The following is a 23,271-nucleotide window of genomic DNA, read 5'->3' as shown; positions in this document are numbered from 1 at the left end:
GCTTGCCCTTATTGTCTTACCTATTCTAACTACCCCCCTCTCATATATTGGTTCTGTTTTTCCTGTAGTAACCTAAAAACTCTTCTGGAGATCTCTCTCATGTATAGATTCCCTCTTATGTTCTCTTTGAATCCTTATGTTCATCATAGGGAATGTATTCTTAAGATCCGTAGTTAATTGTAACTTTTTGAATAAGATTTTCCTATCATTATCTAATCTAATTATCTCTGAGATTTTATCTTCACATCTATGGAAGTTTAAGTTGTAGATAGCTCTGTTTGTTATTACTTTAATTGGTTTGAAATCCAGACTATTAACCTCACACTTGATTAAAAGTTTGACATTATTGCAATAATTAAAAGATGCATCTATGCCAATCAAATCACCAATTGAGAGCCCTATCTTCCTAATAATTTATACATGCAAAAGTTTCAGAGGAAGGGATTGGAGGGTGATCCAGGTTGGGATCAAGAAGTTAATCATTTCTTCCTTACAGTCTGGTATCCAATCAAAGAACTTCACAGCATAACCTCTAAAATAATAGTCAGAGACATAAGGGAAATCCTTTTTAACATATTCATCACTAGAATGTATGTATACTACTCTATCAGAGTGGTGAGAGATACTTACCTAGTTATTGCAAAATTCCTATAACCAATTGATGAGATTGATCATTTTTTATTTTGGCCCATTCCAAAATGCAAATAAACCAACATTTTGGCACTCCTGCCATCAGTCTTCACTCTCATTATTGCTAATAATAAGGAATTTATCTTCAGATATGTTGGGATTGGATTTAAGGGTTGAGGTGGGTTGTATATTAGGGTAAACTGGAAATTTGGATACCAAATTTCTACGATGAGGCCGAATATATGAATTAGGTGGAACAAAGGAAGAGAAGGGACTCGACTTAGTCTTCCTAGGTAGACTAATATAAAGATCATTGGGGATCCATGAAGGGATCATATAGAAAACCTATCTACTACTAGAAAAACTCATTTTCCTTATATTTTGAATATTTGGTAAGATTAAAAAACCTAATATAATTATATAGAATTGTCGTAGAAAAAATGATAGGATAAATACTATGCAAATCCAGGGAGTTGGAAAGCTTGAGGGTTTCATAGTTATAAGATTGGAGATATGTCTGACGATTAGTAATCTTCTCCCGGTAGGAGTGGAATGAGGTTACCTGGTTTGGGGCCATCGTGGCTCGGTTACTAACATTCCTGACCACATTTGTCAAAGATTTAACTCCTATCCTTTCTATAGGATTTCTACTAAAGTGGCTTCTAAGTTTTTGAGGATTGTCTGCTCTGTGCTTGACTGTTCTCATTCCTTTTGCACACTTAGGACCGAATAGAGGCTTGATGTTTTTACAGTATAATTGATATTTGTAGGAAGATTGTTATCACAGGGGAGTTTAGTTCCCTCCAATTTTTCCCTCTCCTTAGGGTTTTGAAACTCTAACCATAGATGCAATATCAAAGAATCCCTAAGGTTGGATTCTTCCTATGGTTAGCCTTCCAAAATAAGATCTTAACTATTGAGAGGCTAAGCAAATTTGGAATACATGGTCCTTCTAGATGTGTACTTTGTAAACAGAATTATGAGGACCTTAACAACCTACTTTATAGGTGCCCTTATTCACTAAATTGTTGGGAATGGCTAAGATTTAAATTGGGTTGGTCTTCGCCTTTCCCAAAGACCTATAAGGATCTTTTTATTAGTTGGCCTAACAACTTGGTTAAGGGCATTTATAGTAAACTGTGGAATAAATGTTTGTCTATTGTCTCTTGGGAGATTTGGAAGGAAAGGAACGGGTGCATTTTTTAGGATTTTGAATTGAAGTGTGGGGAGCTAATCTTAAAAATTGAGGCTAGTATCATGGAAGTCACTAACTCACATCTCAGAAAATGTATGAAAGAAGAAGGATCCTTCTCTATCTAGGATGGGCTTATGAAAAAGAATTGGGTCAACCTGATTAACCCCCCTCTTGTCTATTTCAAAAAAAGTGAAGAAGATAGGGCTAATTGTAAATGGTCCTCCCCCCCCGATGGGATGGGCCAAACTCAATTTTGATGGAGTAGCTCATGGTAATCCTGGCATAGTAGCAATTGGTTGCATCATCAATAATGATTTTGGTCAATGGTTAGCAAAAAAGGCAATGGCCATTAGACCCACCTCTAATAACTTGGTCGAATGAGAGACATTGAAATTCGGTTTGCATTTGTGTTTGGATATTGGGATAATCAAAGTGGTTATTGAAGGCAATTCTCAGATCATTTTGAATGCTATCAGGAAATGCTCTACCCCTAACTGGGTCATTAACTCTAGACTAGATATTGTCCTTGAGCTTCTTGATTGTTTTGAGGATTACCAAATTTGTCATATTTATCGTGAAGGCAACCAGAAAGTGGATCAGCTTGCAAATAAAGGGGCTAATGGTGTCAACATTCACCTAGTTAAGGATCTATTGGTCTAATTTTACTCCTAGATTATAATCGCTAAGCTTCTTCCATTAATATATGTGTGTTGTATCAATAACATAGGTTATAAGCTACTCCCTTGAATTATGAAATTAGTTCCTATTATTAATTATGATAATGCATGACTATGGTTGCTTTGGGTTTATGAGTGCTATTTCTTAAATGTTATAGAGCTAGGAATTGGGACAGGGTGTTGTTATCTAAGCTAATCAAATCATGATGAGATTTTTGATGAAATATTTATCATTCACCCTCTGTTTCTCGCGTGACTTGGTTTGATGGTGTCATCACCATGATGAGGCACGTCAGTTACTTCTAGATCCATCTGTGATTTATTTTTTAATGGGATTGTTTTTCTTCTGAACAAGTCACCTTCCCTCTCAGTGGCTATGGATTCAAACATTTTGGTTTTTCACACCAAAGAAGCCAGAACTATGGCTTTTTGTGGCCCTATGAAATCCAAACGTTGGAATAGGATCCTGAATCCTTTAGACGACATGTCAAGGATTATAGTGGGGAGGGTGATCGGTGAAGGCATTTTTTACTATAGTTTTACCTGGTGGACCAACAATAGCATTATTGGATCCTTTATCAGTTGTTTAGCTAGAGCAAAGATAGACCATGATCTGATAATTCAACTCTGCAATGACATTTTTCAAGCCACATGGCGCAAGGGGCTAGAAAATGCAGTTAGGAGCATTGATAGTAAACTGAGGATTCTGCTTCCTGAGAGATACATGGCTTCTCCTCCAGGTTCCTCTGAGCTAGACATGGCATACCGTCAACCCTCTTTGATTATCTAGGAGAGCCTCAAATTCTACACCCAATGGCCTAAAATGGAGGTGGCCATCAGATTTCTTCTACATTGGAGAGGCATTATAGTTGAAGTTAATAGGGTTTGGTTGGTGGAGTATCTCAATGTCTTTCATGCTTATATTCACCTAGGAGTCTCATTTGATAACCTGGAAGCCCTTATATTATGTACTCCCAATGCAAATAAGACAAGCAGAGTGAAGACCGACTTTGAGCTCCCCCCAAATTTCCAAGTGGAGAACCCTAATGATATTTCTAAATTCATTGTGGTGTTTCCAAGGTAGGTTTTGTAGAAGGATGGGATCCCATAGCTACTTTTTGGCATCTAGATAGTTATTCGGCCTTCTGTTATCATATATCGACTAGGGTTTATATCTATTTTTTTGTAGGTTTAGTAATATGTATTAAAGACTAAAAGATATTTTGGGTTTAATCACCATATCATTGTTGATGTAAAGAAACTTATATAATCAATACATAGAGCAAGTTATATTAATGTGGATGTTGGCCTCATACTTTAATCATTCCCAAATCTAGCTTTTACCCTCCTCTTTTATTTCATTTTTTTGAGCATTTATCTCATGTAATTTAATGGCAGAAAGTTAATTTTCTAGCTAGTAATGGTGGAAAGTTAATTTTTTATTTTCAGATTTGTTCCAATGGTACACTTCAGTAAGCAGTTTTGGGGCTCTATAGACTAATTCATGATCATTTAGTATTTCTTTGGGTTGTTACGAGTAATGCTACTTTCGATTAAGACTTTAATTGCTTTCTTAATTACGGCGATGTATAGACTAGTTTGTATATTTAATCTTATCGTGATAAAGTTGCTTCATTAGGTATTACCAGTTGGTATGCCTTATCGTTGCGAGAATGTTTTCATTAGTTTTATGTCTTGGCAAGAACAGATTGGAGTCCACTCTCTGATATTGGTGTGAATAAGCATGCTGCTACTGTAAGCATGAAGATTAGCTCTGTATATTTGATTATGACATTGTGGGTAATCGTTTATGGACAAGCCGTCATTTTGTATGTTATATGTAGTTGATTTCAGGATGATTGCTATTGCTTCAGTTGGTTTCAAAATGTAAGTGCTTCTCTCAATTGAGATAGATAAATTCATGGAATCAGTAAGATAGGGATATCGGTTTATAATTTCTTTCATAGTCAGTTTCAATTTAAGTAGGATTAAGTATTTATATTACTTGTAATTTCTTTCTTCTTGCTTTCCTTTTTTCTTGGTGTTAGTATTGATTCTTAAGGTTTTTATCTATCACTATTATTTTCACAGTTTTAGACTATTCTAATGGGATTTTTTTTTGATAAATTTATCATGTATGTTGGTAATTGTTATATGATCTCATTTGGTAAGCATTCCAAGTTGGTACCTTGTAGACTGGGTACTATTTGATTCATTTTATTGCCAAGGTATGGAAATCGTTCTCCATATTATCTGATTGATAGATATAGCTCAACTTGAAGAAATGAAAGTTCGATGGTGAAGAATCTCTTGCACCAGGGATATGAACATTATCAATTAGACAAAGTTTTGTCTATGTATAACTCTCAAATGGGATGTATACTTTTAAAGGGTTTTGCTCCCTTAATTTTGTAAAATGATTTATATTCAATATATTCACTAGGGTATGCCCCTTTTAAAATTGTAATAATATAGGACATATGTCCTAGGCTAGACTGGAGGTTTTCTTCTCCCTTCTTTCTTACCAATGCCTACTTGAATGGAGTTAAGCTATTGTAAACTTTTTCAATTTCTATAAAATTAATCAAGGCCTTGGTTGTTTAGCGATTTAACAAAAACAAAAAAAAAGATTAAAAATTATGGTTGTATTTTGTAAAAATTATTTCATAATTAAATATTTTTAAAATTAATGTATTTTATTATGATATAATTTATGATTACAAATTATTTTAGGGCATTTCATTTATGTTAGAAATATTAATCTTTCCTTGGATGTATTTAATTTGGGATATTCTAAGGATCCCTACATGTAGTTTGTCCTATTGTACACATGTGGAGGACATGTCATTTACTTGTCCTCTAGTCCACAAGTGAGGACAACTCATTTTATAATTTCTTTTATAAAGGAATTTAGTTTATCCTCCTTAAGAGGATCTTGACACTTTGCACACACTTATTATGAATGTGGTAATCATAGAAACGGGAGCTACACATGCAACTCCTTTCTGATCTCTTTAAAAGAGATGCTTCTTTCTCTTTCTTCTTTATGCATCACATTGATGTTATTGTATTGACATATTTTGCGCTCTCTCTCTCTCTCTCTCTCTCTCTCTCTCTCTCTCTCTCTCTCTCTCTCTCTCTCTCTAGGCATTTTCCTTTATTCATAATATCACAAGGGGCTTTCTTTGCTTTCCCCTTTCAAATCCTTGTCTCCATTGTTGATCTACTTTGGTGTATGCTCTTGGATTTTGTTTTATCTCATGGAAATATCATTTCTCGCTTAACTCACTTGGATTGTTTTCTTTTCCTTGCTCTATGTTATCATTTCTTACATAGTATCAGAGCTTGGTTACTAATCCTTGTTTTGAGTTTTAGTGTTGAAGATTGCCATTCATTGGAGCGCACCTTATTTGGAGACATTTTCTAAGACAATAATTTTTTGTTCTATTTTTTTACTCATTCTAACATCTTGTGTGTGCAGGTTTTATCATTTTTTCCTAACCCTCTTTAGAAGGTGTTGTCACAAAATTTTGCACCCTTGTCCAAAGTTTTTACCTAAGGACAACCTTGCGAAACATGGAAACAACCTCCAAGTTGTAGGACTTGAACTATGAGGTTGAGTCTCCAAAGAAGGTCGGCTTCCTTTACTACCAAGGTGCACCTAACTACTCTTAGAGAGGAAAAGGGAGAAGGAATGTGTGGAAGCAAATCTACCTACTCTAACCTAAGGGGTGATGCACCAAAATAGAGTGTTCGAACCAATATCTGCCCATGCATACACTATTGAACCATCATGACACCAAAAGATATACACATCCAGGCTTGCTTTAATCTAACAACCACATGCAGATCGGAAAACCCAAATAAATGACACACGGAAAGAGAAAATTCACTTATATATCATTCATAGGCCAAAAGAGATACAATCATGTAGATTACAGATATCCACAACACACCAAAGAGAGGCAAATAGTTCTTGCACTTTACATCAATGGCTAGAGGAGATAAGGCAAAATTTCATACAATTCAGAGGCAGAGGGAATTTAAATTGAAGTTGCAGAGCAGTATCAGAGAAAACAGAGAAGCATCTGATCTTAACAAAATCTACAAAAACTACCTTTATATTTCAGGCATAACTGAGATATCTTCTGACTGAAGTTACCCTACAACTACTGTTATTAATTTTCTCATAGAATAATCATGTAGATCTAGAGAAAATCTGATCTTGGCACAAATTCAAATGCAATGAAATCCAATATTTTTCCAAAATAGAGCCTTGAGAAGACAGAAATGGTGCCATTAAACCATTCTGACCAAGTAGATGGATAGGAACAGGGGCGGTGGAGTGTTTCTTTTATTCACCAGGCATGGCATTCATTTGAGAGTGGTTGGAACCGATCATGAAGATCAAATCGTGTAAGAAAACCTAATTTTCTCACCTTTGGCTAGACGAATCAATAAGGTCAGCAAGTCAAACAAGTTTTGTAACCGAAATGGGCCGTGTGGACCAATAACATTATTTCATTTTGCCAACCCGCAAAGTCTCCACACGGTTGACCATGCTTCTTAACTAATTGTGCCACCTTTTAAAACCCTAACTATGGTGGCTTCATAACTGTCAGCCTTAACTATCAATGTCAATTTTAGCTTTTATTTATTTGGGCCCATGAGGACACGTGGCAATTTGGCACTTACTCGCATTGCCTAATTTCCTTGCATCTTCATAGAGCAGCGAAGCATTGATCATCGATCTACGAAAGATTGATGATTGCAAATGATTTGTATTTATACCGTACTTACCTTTAAAGCTTTTGGGCCCATGAACCACTCAACAACCACCTCAACAACCTGGCATCCATTTGGCACCACTTGTAAACCCCAGTGGCCTATACAATAAAACATGACCCCACAAGGACATGCAGTAGTGAGGTGTTTTCCCACACTGTCAGGAAGTCTGACAAAACACAAAATGTGGGAAAGTGCCTGCCAATCAAATTGCCAACTCACCCGATAGCTTGTCAATTCTATTTGTGATGACTCACAAAGAAGATGGACCCACATGTCCACATGGCGGTTAGGTGCTTGCTCGCATTGCTTAAAGGTCACTTATTTTGAGAAAGCGGGAAAGTGCCTGTTGTGGATATATGCAAGATCTGACAACGCAAAAAATTGTGGCCCTGCAGAAACAAACTTATAAATAGACTTCAACCATATAAACAAACACTAGTACATTTGGGCTCATTTTTTGACCTTTATTAGTTAAAAAATTGACCCATTTTTCAACCAATCTTCGACCAAATTTGACCAACGAATTGGTCAATAATTTTTCGATCAAAAATTTGATGAACATACTGGATGGTCAAAATTTTGACCAATACGTTGGTCAAAAAATGTCCAGGTTGTTGAGCCACTTTTTGCCATTCATTGGTCGAACTTTCGACCAATGCTTGGTAGAAATCTGTGATGCATGGTGGAAAACTAGATAGCACTGGTTGAAAACTTTTTGGTCAAAAATTTGACCATCTAGTAGGTTGGTCGAAACTTTGACGAATACGGTGGTCGAAAAATGTTGGCGTTGTTAGCGCATTTTCTGCCATTCATTGTTTGAACTTTTGACCAATGCTTGGAAGAAATTTGTAGGGCCCATATCATGGACAGTGATATCATGGACCCACTTCCCTTGTACTAGGTAGGAAAATTTCTGATTGTGAGATCAAGCCGAGATCAAAGGGTGGCGTTGACTCGCTATGAAGAAGTGCTTGGAAGTTAAGTATAGCGAGTTAGCGAGTGTGGTCCACTACTGTTGAAGTAAAATTGTTGTCCACAAGATCAAGTCTAGATCGACGAAACTCATTGACTCACTATAAAGAGATGTGAGAAAATTAGGTATACCGAGTTAACGAGCAATGGACCCACCATCGTGTTCTTAAAGGTTGTTTCAATTGTCTACCACACGATTAAAGTAAGATCAGTGATCATCGCTAGCTCGCTGTGGAAAGGTGCTCAAGAATTATGTATAACGAGTTAGCGAGGTTATGAGATGTGTGCATAGTCATGCATGGGCCCAGTTTGAAGCACCAGCCTTGAAGGAAAGGTAGAGGTGGAGGCGTTTTATTGGCTTGACTGCCAATGTGTTAAGAAGAAAGCTGAGTCAGCTTAGTTGTAATTCCCAGATCATAGGATTTTTCAAGGATCAACGGCACAAGTTTAAAAAAGAAAGTGCGACACCACTTTATTTTTCTGTTCGGTGCATTTATGATAAGTGAAAGCTTCGCATGTGGGAGAAATAGAGAATAACACAACGATTTTCATTAATTCCAGTCCCACGTGTACAGAGATTGCAAATTTTCTGAGCACAAGAGCCTGATTGATTGTGTCATGTTAAGCCTGGTAAAGACGTGAAACTATTCTTCTATCATTTAAGAGAAATTTTAGAAGTTTAGAGAAGAAAAAGTTCAGCAAGTCAAGTAAGTACTCATATTATAACATCTGTGGCATTCCAATTCTCTCAATACTGTCAAAATGCCTCCTAAGAAACCATTCTCTGGGCAAATTAATTATATGGATAGGAATGTCCACGATGATTTATTAGAATTACTCCCAAAATCTAATGTACATCCTGCACAAGTTAAAAATTTAATTTCCTTAAACCCTAGGCTTAAAATCGGTGATGGCCCATATGACAAGGGGAATTGGGTTAGGGATGCAACAACTACTCAAACTGGCCTTATCTTGTTTAAAAAGTGGTTTTCGGAAAGAAAGTTGTTTCTCCCACATGCTAATGTTTGGAATTTTGATTTGGGAAAGTTAGTGGTCCCAAGTGTTTTCATGGATTATGATTTGCTTGAAGCCATTGCTAAGAATTATGACCAAGCCATTAGGGTTGTAAGAAGAAAGGATGGTGTGCCTCTGGTCTCGATTACTCCTGAAGAAATTAGAGAGGTTTTTCACCTCGAGCCATTATCAGACTACCATGTGCAAATCAATCTGCTAGAATTAGAGAATGAATATAAAGCAAAGAAGGATGTAATTAGGGGAGGTGCACTAAGGGCACATATTGGTACAATAGGAACTTTGCCAGTAATTACTACAACCTCTAGAGAGCCTTTTAAGAAGAGTCTTTTCACTTCCCGGGCTGTAGAGATATACAGGATCTTATGCCGAGTTTTTGGTGAAGATGAGCAAGAATTTATGCCCATTGGTTTCATGTATATGATGGTTCAGATTGCTTCCTTTGGTGTAGATGTTATTTTTGATTTTGCTTCCTTTTTGGTTGAAGAAATTCACATTGGTTTAGTTGGGATTGCGAAGGGCAAGGTGGAAAAAACTTTTGGTCACTACTCTATTAATGCATATGTTTTTGTTCAAAGGAGTGACATATTTTGGTAATGAGATGGAACTAAACAAAGAGGAGAATGGGGAAATACTGCCAATCTAGTTGTGGAGTGCAGATATGACCTAGGATGCAAGTAATGCTAGTTTTGTTAGATTTGATAGATATTTTGCTGCTAAATTGAGATGCCTCATATTGAGTGACAATCCCAGAATCCCTAGGGTACTAATGAGTCTCATTAGGCCTATGGATAACCCCCATGACTTGAAAGTTTCACATAATTGGGGAGATATCATCCCCTACCCTGTTTCTATTGTTTTTAGAATCTATGGTTTCAAGGGGAACCCTCATGTTTTGCCTTACCAAGTTCCTTTGAAGGTGGGAATGGCTAAAGTTTTATGGCAGTTAGGGGGAGTGGAAGAAATGTTTTTGTTGAAAAGGTAATTAGGGTCAATTTTCCCTACCTGCACAGTGGCCCATCAATTTGTGATTACAAAAGGGGGATGGATCTTTTTGCATAAAATTTTGGAGTAGTATATGATGGTTTTCTCTCATCCTCGTTTTTGTGATTTTGAGGGATTTTTCAATCAGATGTTGAGGCATAGAATCAAGTTGGGACCGATCAAGCACGATTCTTATTATCCAAAGAATATTATAAGGAATGAATTCTCATTGCAGGAGCAGGAAACTAAAAAGGAAAATGGAGAGTTTATTCCCGGGTCTTAGAATTCATTCATTGTTTTGATAATAAATATGATCCTTTGGATAATGCTATTACAAAGGCTGACAAAATAAGTAAGTTCATGAATACCATCCCTGAAATAATGGAGGTCATGAATGAAAAGAAACAATTTTTTATTGATTCATATCCTGATAAGGCCAGAGAGGTCATGAGGAGGTTGGCTTTCACTCCAAATGTGAGAACTGATAAATAATTGTACAAAAGAGGCCCAGATATACTATAATTCAGAATAAAAGGGTTTCTATAGACAAGGGCAAACAAATAATAGGATCTACCAGTATAGCCCAAGAGGAGAGACCTGAAGAGCCTAGTCCTAAGAGGCAAAAGGTAATGACAGAAGAAAGGCCTCAAGATGAGGAATATTCACCCACCTAGTCCCCTTTGAGGATTGGAGAAGAGCAGCTCACTGGTGAACAGGTTGAACAAATGGGATCATAGGGAGATATTTTTATTACTCAAGCAGAATTAGATGAGGGTAACCCTCCAGAACTTCCTCTCCCAAGTTTGGATCTAACAATAGCTAATTATAGAGACAGGGAGTTGGACCTTGTATTAGAGCAGGCAAGTCATCAATTTTTGACTGATGACAATTTTGTGAAATCAAGGGCTTTTCAACAGTTTGCATGGAGGACAAACATGAACGTTTTCGAGGAGAAATGTAAAAAGATGAAAACAAAGCATCCAGAAATGGATGAAACTTCCATGCAAAACCAAATTAAAGAAGAAATGATGAAGGAATAGTAGAATATAAGCCCTAAGGAGGGGAGGAAAATGATAAAGGCATCTAACATTTTATTATTGCCCAATTGCGATATTGCAGATGCATTAATTTTCAATTCTGTTTCAAGTAGATTGGAGTTGCAAGACCCAAATAGAAGAGACTTCCAAGGCACTTCATTCATTGAAGATCAAGTTGCAATGGTCAGTTGGTCATTGAGAAAGGGATCTAGAGCCACACCATCACAATCAGATGAGTCTAGGTTGATGGGAAATATACTTGTAAGAAGGGTTGCTAACACTTCACATGTACAGGCAGCATATTGGAATGTGGATTCTTCTAAGTTTCTGTTGGCCACTGCTAAGAAGGAGGAACAGGTTATGTCTGAGTTACAGAATAAATATGAAACACTTCTTGAGGCCTATAATAGGGAGGTAAAAAGGAGAATTGAACTTGAAAACAAGGCAATGGGAAAATCCACAAGGCCAAGAATAACATACCCCCGTCCTCCAGTGGAACCTTTTAAATCCACCCCCCTTGTAGAGATACCAGACACACCTCAAAGGCCTAAATATTATATAGCCACAGAATTTGAAGAAGAGAAGAGCAAACTATGGGCCTTACATGTAGAGTTAAATACGCAATATGAGGATAAGCTTAGAAAGGCTCTAATGTATTTAGCGAACAAAATTGAGTGGCCCTTATTCTTTGATCAGTTGGTAAAAGTAATAGATATATGGGAGGAATTGAAAACTCATGATGATACCCTGAAGCCTATTGTTAATAAATGGGGAAGAAGGGAAAAGGAAATCACCCTTCTATGTTATTCAGTTATAAAGTATTCCCATGACCATGTTGAAAAATTGTATGATATTGCTAATGACCTGTCAGATTTTGATAACAGGAGAGTTGCTCTGCAACTGAAAATTGTTTCTTATTTGAATAAGTACAAGAATAAAAAATTTGATCTATTTCCTTGTGCGTTGGATAGAAAGAAGAAATTGAAAAATAAGGAAGAGTGGAGTAAATAATTGGATGACCTTTTTTGCACAAGGATAAATAAAGTTATTAATGAAAAAGGGCATGCCTGGTGGGCCACCACGATAGAGGAATTGGTTAAAGTCCAATTATTTTTTGATTCTTTGAAGCAAGAATTTGTTGGTTTTGAAAAGGAGGCTGGTTATATTTTTAAAAAGCAAAATGATATCCTACAGTTCAGTTGGCTGGATGATATACAATTTGACACTTGGATGGCAGATCTTATGTTGGACAAGCAATTAGAGGAGGACAGTTCAGATGATGATGAGAAACTAGAAGGCGAGGTGCAGGTTATTGACACCTCTGCACCAGAACTGAAAAAAGAAGAAGGGGAAAAGGTAATAATGCCTGCTCAGGGTGAAAGCAATGAGAACTCACAAGAGAAAACCAATTTGGAGGTATCACAAGATCATCCTTCTTTGGCTAGCTTGGTAGCCACGTATTCTAAGGAGTCAAAATAATGAGAGACAAATCAGAAGTTGATGATTCACAACAGAAACTAGAACGGGCCTACCTGAAGGAATATTTGATACGCCGGCATTCTGTTGTGATTGTTTTTGTCTTTTGTATGATGCTTTGTTCCTTGGACACTTTTCAGATCACAATTGCCCTTTGCTTGTTGCAACTCATGCTATATAAATGAGTTTTCAAGGCACTATGATGGTCCGAGACTTGTGCAATTTTTTGTTTCTTTCAAGAAGAGTACATATTCAGTCGATCCAATAGTATGCAGAGGTTTTGAGTTTGCTTCCATTGTACTTTCTGATAAGAAAATTGAAATGATAGAAATGGCAATCTATTCTGGGCATTCAATTGGTTTTCTATTGGTTATTGTAATATACACTGTTCAATCCACACTGTCATCCAATCAAGATTGTTTGCAATATACAAGTGTAGTGCATCCCACTCACGACCAACTATAAAGAAGACAATTACACCAGTTAGAAACAACTTATATATATTGATGATGGATAAGAATTGTTAAATTACAAAAAAAAACTTATAATTACCTCTCACCCTCCTCAATCTACCTTTCCCCGTCAGGTACTCCCCTTTGAATTTGTCATTATAGTTGGGATCCCAAATGCAATCTAGATGGATACTTGGTGCAAACTTTGGAAGATATTCACTGATATACACCATGGTCTGGTATATCATATATCCCTCTATCATAGAATCCTCAGGACATGCTCTTTGTCAAACCAAGCCCTTCATAAATTTCAAATACCTCTCAACCATCCACATTGATCTAGCTTGTACAGCTCCACACAATTCAATCTCCTCAACTTGATGTATGAGGTAGTGTTCTTGAGCATTGAAAAATGTTGGAGGTAAAAACTTTTGCATTTCACACATAAGCTGTGAAATTTTTCTCTTCCAATATTTTATATCTTTTTTATCAATTTATTTAGATGATAACCACCTAAATGAGATTCAATACGCAAAAACACATAGAGGAGATTTCAAATAAAATTATACAATAGATTTCAAATAAAAAGCTACAAATCTAAGATAAAACACTCTTCTAACCTCATGTATTTTCCAAGATCATATATAACTTGTTTAATACTGTTGTCAAACTGTTGTGGAAGGGATAGAGGTAGGACGAATTGCAATCATTAAAAAATGATCATTTCAATATATTATTAAATAATGCAACTGGTACTACATTTAATCTTACAAATATACTGTAAATAGAAAACATGACTTACCTTGAGGGAGGTATGCCAATCATGTGTCTTCAACCCTGGCCCAAAATCACCTTTCTTTGATAGAAGAGTGCTTATATTTGTAGCAAATCCTGTTGGAAATTTTGTTTTTTTATGACTTCTTTTAATGCATCACTTTGTTGCTCCATTAATAACCAAGGAAGGGCACTTGTATTTATATGATCTCCATTCCTATTTGATTCAATAAAAACTTTTAGTGCATAATTAGATAATTGAATGTCAGTACAAATTTTATCAATTTGTTCTCTATCACACCTTCCATCCAACATTTTTCATAGTGTCTCTATTACATTCTTTCCAATATGCATAGCATCAAACAAATGCACGATTGGGAGATCCTTGTAGTATGGTAACCTACTAAATTGAGTAGGATAACTTTTCATTCCTCTAGGAAGTTGGTCATTGATTCCTTGATGACCTTCATGAGCATCAATTACAACATTAGTAAATATAAGACAATATCAAAATACAAATTGTAAACTTTGGACAACAAATTGGACATTACCTCGATGATTTAGTCAATCATATTCCAACTTCCATAAATGAGGTGTCATTCTTCGTGGCCTTGATGATGTCTCTTCTTTCCCATTGAAAAGATGTTTTTCAAAAATTCGACACCTATGATTATTGTGGAGAAAGTGTCTAAACTCATCAAACACCTGCTTTCCTAAACTTCTAGAATGACGACATTTCATCTTCGGACCACAATCTGGACATGCAAATTTTCCATTTGTCTGAAGACCTAAAAGATCATGTATAATTGGATCATGTACAATTATCATGGGCAACTTAAGCATTTGATAGTTATGTGTAAGCACTATAACAGACCAAAAATATGTGATCTTAACAATATAACATACCGCAAAAATGAGTTAGCCCAGGGGCATCATGTATTGTCCATATAAGCATTGCATGGAATTGAAATTGTCGATGTCCTATCAGTCTAGAGATGTCATACATAGTGATGCCATTCCATAACTTCAACAACTCATCAAATAGGGGCTCAATATACACGTTCATATCTTTAACTTGGTATTTACCTAGCAATTGAATGAACATAAACATTAAAATTAATTATTATAACCATTTTCATGCACTATTTATAAATTAATTTAGATAACTATAAAAAAAAAATACCTGGCACAATCATTGACAACATTATGTGCTCCCTCTTTATGGACATCCAAGGAGGAATGTTATTGTTAATAACAAAAATAGGCCATACTGAGTAAACAGATCTCATATCTCCATATGGATTGACACCATCTACCACCAATGAAAGTTTCAGATTACAAGGTTCTTCTTTAAAGTGTGACCATGTTTCTTCTATCTCTTTAAATGCGTAACCATCGGTAGGCATTCGCATAATGTCATCCTGACTTCTATTGTGTGCATGGTAATCCATAAATTATGCCAAGCTAGTGCACTTGAATAACCGTTCCAAACGTGGAATAATGAGAATGTACTGAAGAACCTTGTGAGGCACTTTTTTTGTTATTTGATCTAACTGATATCTACTAACATGACAATTAGGACATTCTGTTGCAAATTCATGTTGTTTATGATATAGAATGTGATCATTGGGACATGCATGTATTGTTTGATACTTCATTCCAATCTGATCCATAATGTTAGATAATTCTCGGTACGAACGAGGCAAAATGTTTGATGGTGGTAAAAAAAACTCACTAATCAACCTACAACAACAAATATGCATTGTTAATATAATGAATAGTAATTGTATGCTAACCTTGAAGATGACAAAAATGAGATACCTTAGCATACATGACATTGCTACATTAGATATGCTATTCATAACCTTTAAGTTCACCAACAACACTATAGCCGACAGTAGAGTTGTTTGGGAGCCTGGGTATAAGGGCTCGTGTGCCTTCTCAAGTAAAGGTATATCAAGACCATCTTCATCATTATTATTAGATTTTCTAGTACCATCATTGTGAGCCTATTCATCACTTGCCCCAATACCATCTTCTTCAATCATGTCCTCTGGCCCATTATCATCTTCTTCCATGGGAGTGTTATCCTCAACTTGGATATTCACACCTCCATGTTCCTCCAGTAGGAAATCCACATTCAGCAATGGATGAAAATCGTGGCCCCCTTCAACATGACCATATTGCCTACAATGACTCTGGGTTGTTGTGATTAGAATTCTTTGATTCTTTAAACCCTTACACTTTTTGCAAGGACAATAACATTTATCAGGTTTTCTTCAAAATTGAGCCCACAATGCAGCCATTGTCTCATTGTTTTCTTCTAGATTCATATTGTTAGGCGTGGTCTTTCTTCATAGGAAAATATACCTACAAATAAATTGGACATGTTGTGATTAATGTTTATATCTGCACATATGGTTTTTGTTAATTAATGTTTTCAAATGTAACTAAAATGATTACAAACATATCAAAAAGGACCTTCACAGGGTCTTATTACATCAACTATCTTAATACTTTTTATAATCAATGGCTTTCTTTCCAATGTCTATCTCTCGACTCAACACATTTTTTCATTTTTCTTTCCTTCTTGCTTCATCATAAATACTTGGTTCACAAGCACTTAGTGTGTTCTTCATGCTAAGATTATGAAGTGGACAATGACTTTCAATCTAGATAATCAAATGTTTGGCTCAACTTTTTTGGGTAAGTGTGATGATATGTAGTGCACTATAAATTTTATCTTCAATGAAAGGATTAACACCTATAATTTTCAAATGGCGATCAACCAGAACTAGCTGACAATCTAACCTAAAAAATACATTTTATGCCAAATTCCAATCACAGTTAAAGACATTTAGCTATTGGAAAATGGCAAGATTATGTCTCATTTCAAATATGCAATAAAATGGGCAAGAAATATGGAAGAACGTTAAGTTTTTGTCCACCAAAACATGAGTAAAATTGTATAAACTGAATGTATTTTTTAAAATAATGTCAATTCCCTTCAAAAAAAATATTTTGCATGCAACTTACTTGCTGAAGATATTTCAAGTTCAGCAACTCTTTAATCACAGGATCCACAATAGTTGGAAGCTTTGACTTGTCTGTCAGCTGTGGCTTGGCCTACAACAACAAAAAATTCTTAGTATATGCATCTCAACATTTAAAAAATACATCAAGCAATTTAGGTCAGTTACAGTTTGTAAATTAACTAGCATTTATTTCTTCTTTAACATATTCGACAATCAAGTACAATTAATAGGAATACAAGAGCAAAACTTGGAATTCTACTAATGTCATCAATGTTAATCTTGGGTACTAGTACAAAGCCAGCAAGAAATCTGCAGTTGTACCAACCAAGATATTTACAAGATTTGATCACAAAAGGTTCATTTAGCACAAAACAACTTCAAAAATATTGTATATATACACTCTTTGACGCTGTCAAAGGGAACAATTATTTTAATGATGTTTTACGTAAGAATTGCTAGAGGAAATGATAAGCATGAAATATATTCAAGTTTTGACACTAAGGAATTGAAACATCCGCACTCAAGAATTGCCTGGAGTATTTAAAGAGTGTGTATCCCACAAATGAAATTGGTATAAATGTTACAACCACCAAATTTGGAGGGCATGGAAATTCAGTCATCACTATCCTATGTAGTACACTTAATTTCATATGCTAGAATCATTTTGTGACTTGTACACATGATAGTCCAATAGTTTTTAAAGTCGTCTTCATCACAATTTTTCTATGATAGTCTAATAGTTGCAGGTGGCATCTTCGTCACAATTTTTCCATGATAGTTTTGTTGGTCTGAATTTTTGCATAATCAAATTCCTTTGTCCAAGGTATAGAAGAATTCAGATTGGGATCCACCTATGGTGAATAGGGTTTCTAGCCAAGTCATATTTTGTAGGTCTTTGAAGCAAATTTTTGTCGAAACCCTAGGTCTTGTTTTCTTTTAAATTTTTCGGGCGTGAAACTAAAAATATGCGAAGATTGCCATCCTTTTCAAACTTTTTGCACCTTGAGTCACATATTTTCTTTTGTGTTTCTGACCGCCTGATCCCTAAAAGATCTACGGCAATCGCTATCTCGCTATGAAAAGATACAAGTATTTTACCCTTAGCGACATAGCGACCACCGCTAAGTTGAAAAGCAGTACCGTCAAGTGGAAATACGGTGACCGAAGATTGTATTGTTTCAGAGATATTTCATCACGTTTACAACAGACATGTCAGAACTTGAAAAGGAATTACAACATTGAGGTACAAAAGGCGTCAATAGAAATATTAGCTTTTTCGATTAGTCGCTTTGTCACTATCGGAGAAATTGGGCACTTCGCCGTTAGCAACATGACGCCTTCACCAAAAATAATAGCTGGTAGTCACTTTTAAATTTTTCGATGATCGTAAGTTTTTCAGGCTACGTGGTGCACGTGCTATTTTATTATGTGTCAGATGCATTAACGAGGGTAGTTATGACTTCACTCACCTTTATCTTTCTGACCCTGAATTTTGACGAGTCACCAGAAATCGCTATGTCGCTATCAGAGAATTGGTGTCTCTCGTCATTAGCAACATAGCGCCCAAACAGAAAGTAGTACTGCGGCAACTTTTCAGAGTAAGTGGGTCCCAGAAAGTACTCCATCAAATATCAATTATAAAGCTTTGGAACACGCTGGCATCTAATGGGCTACATGTATACGCTGGGAAAAGCAAAGACACCGGGATTCGCTATGTCGCTATCGGGAACTTGTTCTTCTCGCCATTAGCAACATAGCGCCTGGCCGAGAAATAAACAAATATGGGCCCCAAGTAGTAGGTAATATAGCCAAGATTTCATCACGTCATCAATGATTGGACCCACGCCCTGTTCATAAAATATATGAAAGACTGATCGTCAGATCTATCTCAGATCCATGATCATCGCTATCTCACTATGGCGAGTTGCATGAAGGTTACGAATAGCAACATGGCGACAAGGGGCCCACCATATTTCTTTTGAGCAATGCATCAAATGTCATCCACATGATCAAATTAGGATCAATGACGGGCATTATCTCACTATGGCTAGGTGCTCACTCTTTATGTATAGTGAGATAGCGCCTAAGTGACACGTGTCCTTAGAGTTCTGTGCGTCCAGTTTAGAGGTGCCAACAATGAAGGAAAGGTACACATGGAAAATTTTCATTGGGTTGACTGCCAGCTTGTCAAGAGGAACATGAGTCGTCTTTTCTTGCATCCCTGGATCGTAGGATTTTTTGTAAATCCACGGTGTAAATTTGAATATAGAAGGTGATGCCACCCTATGCATTTATGAGAGATGAAAGCTTCATGTGTGAAGAAAAATAGAGTATAACACAGAAGATTTTCTTAATTCCACCGTACTCGAACAAAGATTCAGAGCATTTCTAAGCAAAAACAGTTGTTGAGAAGACCGTGCTGGATTCGGTAAGATTGTGAAGCAGTTTGTTCGCAGAAAGTTTGCAGTAATACTGAGAAGAACTAGAGAGAAATTCAAAGTAAGTACTTGTATTATAATCCTCCTACTGTTTCAATTCCTTCGAGAGTTAATTAAAATGGCTCCAAAATAGAAAGCATTTTCTGGTCAAGAGAACTATTTAGATAGGAATGTCCACGATGATTTGCTTGAATTGCTCCCTTCTTCCACTGTTGAAACTGTAGAAGTTAAGAGGCTAACTTCATTAAACCCTAGGCTGAAAATAGCAGATGGGTTGTATGACAAAAGAAACTAGGTTAGGGATGCAACAACTTTACAGACTGGTCTTGTTTTATTCAAAAAATGGTTTTCAGAGAGGAACCTTTTTGCCCCACATGCCAACATCTGGAATTTTGGTCTAGGGAAAATGGTGGTTCCCAGTGTTTTCATGGATTATGATCTTTTGGAAGCTGTAGCTAAGAATTACGACCAAGCCCTTAGGGTAGTCAGGAGAACTGATGGTGAAATCTTGATTACAATCAATGCAGAGGAGATTAGGGAAGTTTTCAGTTTAGGGTTTGTCACTGATTATCATGTGCCCATTGATTTGAAAGGGTTAGAAAATGAGTATATGTCTAAGAGAGATGCTATTAGGCAAGGAGCGATGAGCGCACACATAGGTAGAATTGGAACACTGCCAGCAATAATAGCATCCTCCAGGGAGCCTTTCAAAAGGGCATACTTCAATTCTAGGGCTATAGAAATATATAGGTCCTTGTGTAAAGTTTTTGGGAGAGGTGAAGAAGAGTTCATGCCTGTGGATTTTATGTATATGATTACTCAGATTTCCTCTTTTGGTGTGGATATAATTTTTTATTTTGCTTCTTACTTAGCTGAGGAGATTCACATTGGACTGATTGGAATTGCTAAGGGTAAGGTGGAAAAAACTTGTGGCCATTATTCTCTGTTAATGCACATGTTCTTATTCAAGGGAGTAACATATTTTAGTAAAGAAATGGAATTAGACAGAGAAGAGAGTGGGGAAGCATTATCAGTTCAATTGTGGAGTGCAGATATGACTTGGGATGCCGAGAATGCCAGTTTTGTCAAGTTTGATAGGTATTTCGCTTCAAAGCTGAGATGCCTCCTATTAAGGGACAATCCTAGAATCCCCAAAGCATTAATGAATCTCATTAGGCCTATGGACAACCCAAGTGGTTTGAAAGTTTCACATAATTGGGGAGATGTCATTCCATATTTTGTTTCTACTATATTTAGAATATATGGTTTTAAAGGAAGCCCTCACGTACTACCCTACCAAGTGTCTTTGAAGGTAGGAGTTGCTGAGATATTGTGGCAGCTGGGAGGAGTGGAGGAAGCCCTTCTATTGAAAAGACAAAAGGGGTCAAATTTTTCCTACTTGCACAGTGGCTTATCATTTTGTAATCACAAAAGGAGGTTGGCTTTCTCTGCACAAGATTTTGAATCCTTATAAGATGGCCACTTCCCATCCTTGTTTTTGTGATTCTGAAGGATTTTATCATTTGGCTCTGAGGCAGAGAATTAAGCTTGGTAAAATTGAGCATGAATTTTATTTTTCTGAAGACTTAATAAGGAATGAGTACTCCTTGTAGGAGCAAGAGACTAGGAAAGAAAAGTGGAAAGTCTTTTCTAAAATTTTGGATTGCATTCATTGTTTTGATCTAGATTGTAGTCATTTGGACGATGCAGTTAAAAATGTAGATAAGATGAGAAAACTTATGAATAATTTTCTTGAAATAATAGAGGCAATGAATGAAAAGAAGCAATTGTTTATTAGGTTCTACCCAGATAAGGCTAGGGAAGTAATGGGAAGATTGGATTTTACTCCCAATATAAGGGCAGGTCAATTAATTGTCCAAAAAAGGTCGGGATATACTATTGTTCAAAATAAAAAGAATACAATGGACAAAGGCAAACAAATAATTGAGTCCACTAGTAGGGTTTTGGAAGAGAGGCCTACTGAGCCCTCCCCTAAGAGGAGGAAAATAATAAGAGAGGAGGATTCTCATGTTGAGGAGTATTCTCCTTCACAAACCCCTTTGAGAACCGGGGAGGAGCAGCTCATTATTGAGCAAATTGAACAAATTGGATCACAAGGGGGAGTTTTTGTCACTCAAGTAGAGATCGATGAAGGGAACCCCCAGGAACCTCCTGTGCCAAGCCTCGAGCTGACTGTAGCTGATTTTAAGGGAAGGGAATTGGACCCTATTTTGGAACAAGCTAGCCAACAATTTTTGTCAAATGACAGTTTTGTAAGGTCTAGGGCTTTCCATCAATTTGCTTGGAGGGCAAACATCCACAATTTTGAGGAAAGATGTAAGAACATGAAAACAGAGCATCCAGAAATGGATGAAGCCTCCATCCAAAACCAAATAAAGGAGAAAATGATGCAAGAATTCCAGAACATTACCCCCGAGGAGGGAAGGCAAATGGTAAAAACTTCTAACATACTATTGTTGCCTAATTGGGATATTGCAGATGCATTGATTTTCAACTCTGTTTCTAATAGACTGGAGTTACAAGACCCAAATAAAAAGGAATTTGCAGGGATTTCTTTTAGTGATGATGAAGCTGCTCTTGTTATGTGATCATTAAGAAGAGGATCCAGGATTGTATCAGCATAGCTTGATGGTTCAGGACTGATAGGGAATATTATTGTGAGGAGAGTTGCTGATACCTCACACATATAGGCAACCCACATGAATGTGGATTATTCTCAGTTTGCCTTGGCTACTGCTAAAAGGGAGGAAAAGGAAATGTTTGAATTACAAAGTAAATATGAGGCAGTTGTGGATGCCTACAATAAAGAGGTAAAAAGGAGAGTTGAGCTTGATAACAAGCTACTGGAAAAATCCACCAGGCCTAAAATAACATACCCTCGCCCCCCTGTTGAACCTTTCAAATCTACCCCCCTCATTGAAATACCAGAAACACCCCAAGGGCCACAGTATTACACTGCTGAGGATTTTGAAGAAGAAAAGAGTAAACTGTGGGCCTTACATGTAAAGCTGGAATCTAAATATTAAGATAAACTAAGAACAACTCTTACATATCTAGGAGACAAGGTTGAATGGACACTAATCCATGATCAATTGGCCAAGGTGATTAACATCTGGGAGGAGTTAAAAGCAGATGATGAGGCCCTAAAGCCTATTGTGAACAAATGGGTGAGAAGGGAGAAAGCAATAACCTTATTGTGTCTATCTGTTATAAATAATTCTCGTGAACAAATTGATAAAACCTTTGACATTGTTTTTGATCTTGCTGATTTTGATAGCAAAAGGATACATTTACAGAAGATAATAATAGGCTACTTAGACAAATATAAGAGCAAAAAATTCAATTTATTTCCTCATGCCCTAGATAAGAAAAATAGTTTGAAAAGCAAAGAGGAATGGGCGAAGGAACTTGATGATTTATTCTGTTTATGAATGAATCAAGTCATAAATGAAATAGGGCATGCACGGTGGGCCACCACAACAGAAGAAATGGTGAAAGCCAAAATATTCTTTGATTCTTTAAAACAGGAATTTGTTGATATTGATAATGAGGTTGATTATATAATAAAGAAACAGAAGGATATTTTGCAATTCAATTGGCCAGATGATACATTATTTGACAGGTGGATGGCAGAAATGCCTTCTAGTGAATAGTTTGATGTAGATGAAACTGACAGTGATGAGGTGCAAGGTGAGGAAGTCCAAATCATTGATACCATCACTACTCAAACCCAATCAAAAGAAGAAGACAAGAAAAACCT

Source organism: Cupressus sempervirens, chromosome 11 (assembly GCF_028749045.1).
Source record: "Cupressus sempervirens isolate cs-2001-9-10 chromosome 11, ASM2874904v1, whole genome shotgun sequence".
In the NCBI taxonomy this organism is placed as follows: Eukaryota; Viridiplantae; Streptophyta; class Pinopsida; order Cupressales; family Cupressaceae; genus Cupressus; species Cupressus sempervirens.
The sequence above is the reverse complement of the archived record's forward strand: the minus strand, read 5'-3'. Positions refer to the sequence as shown.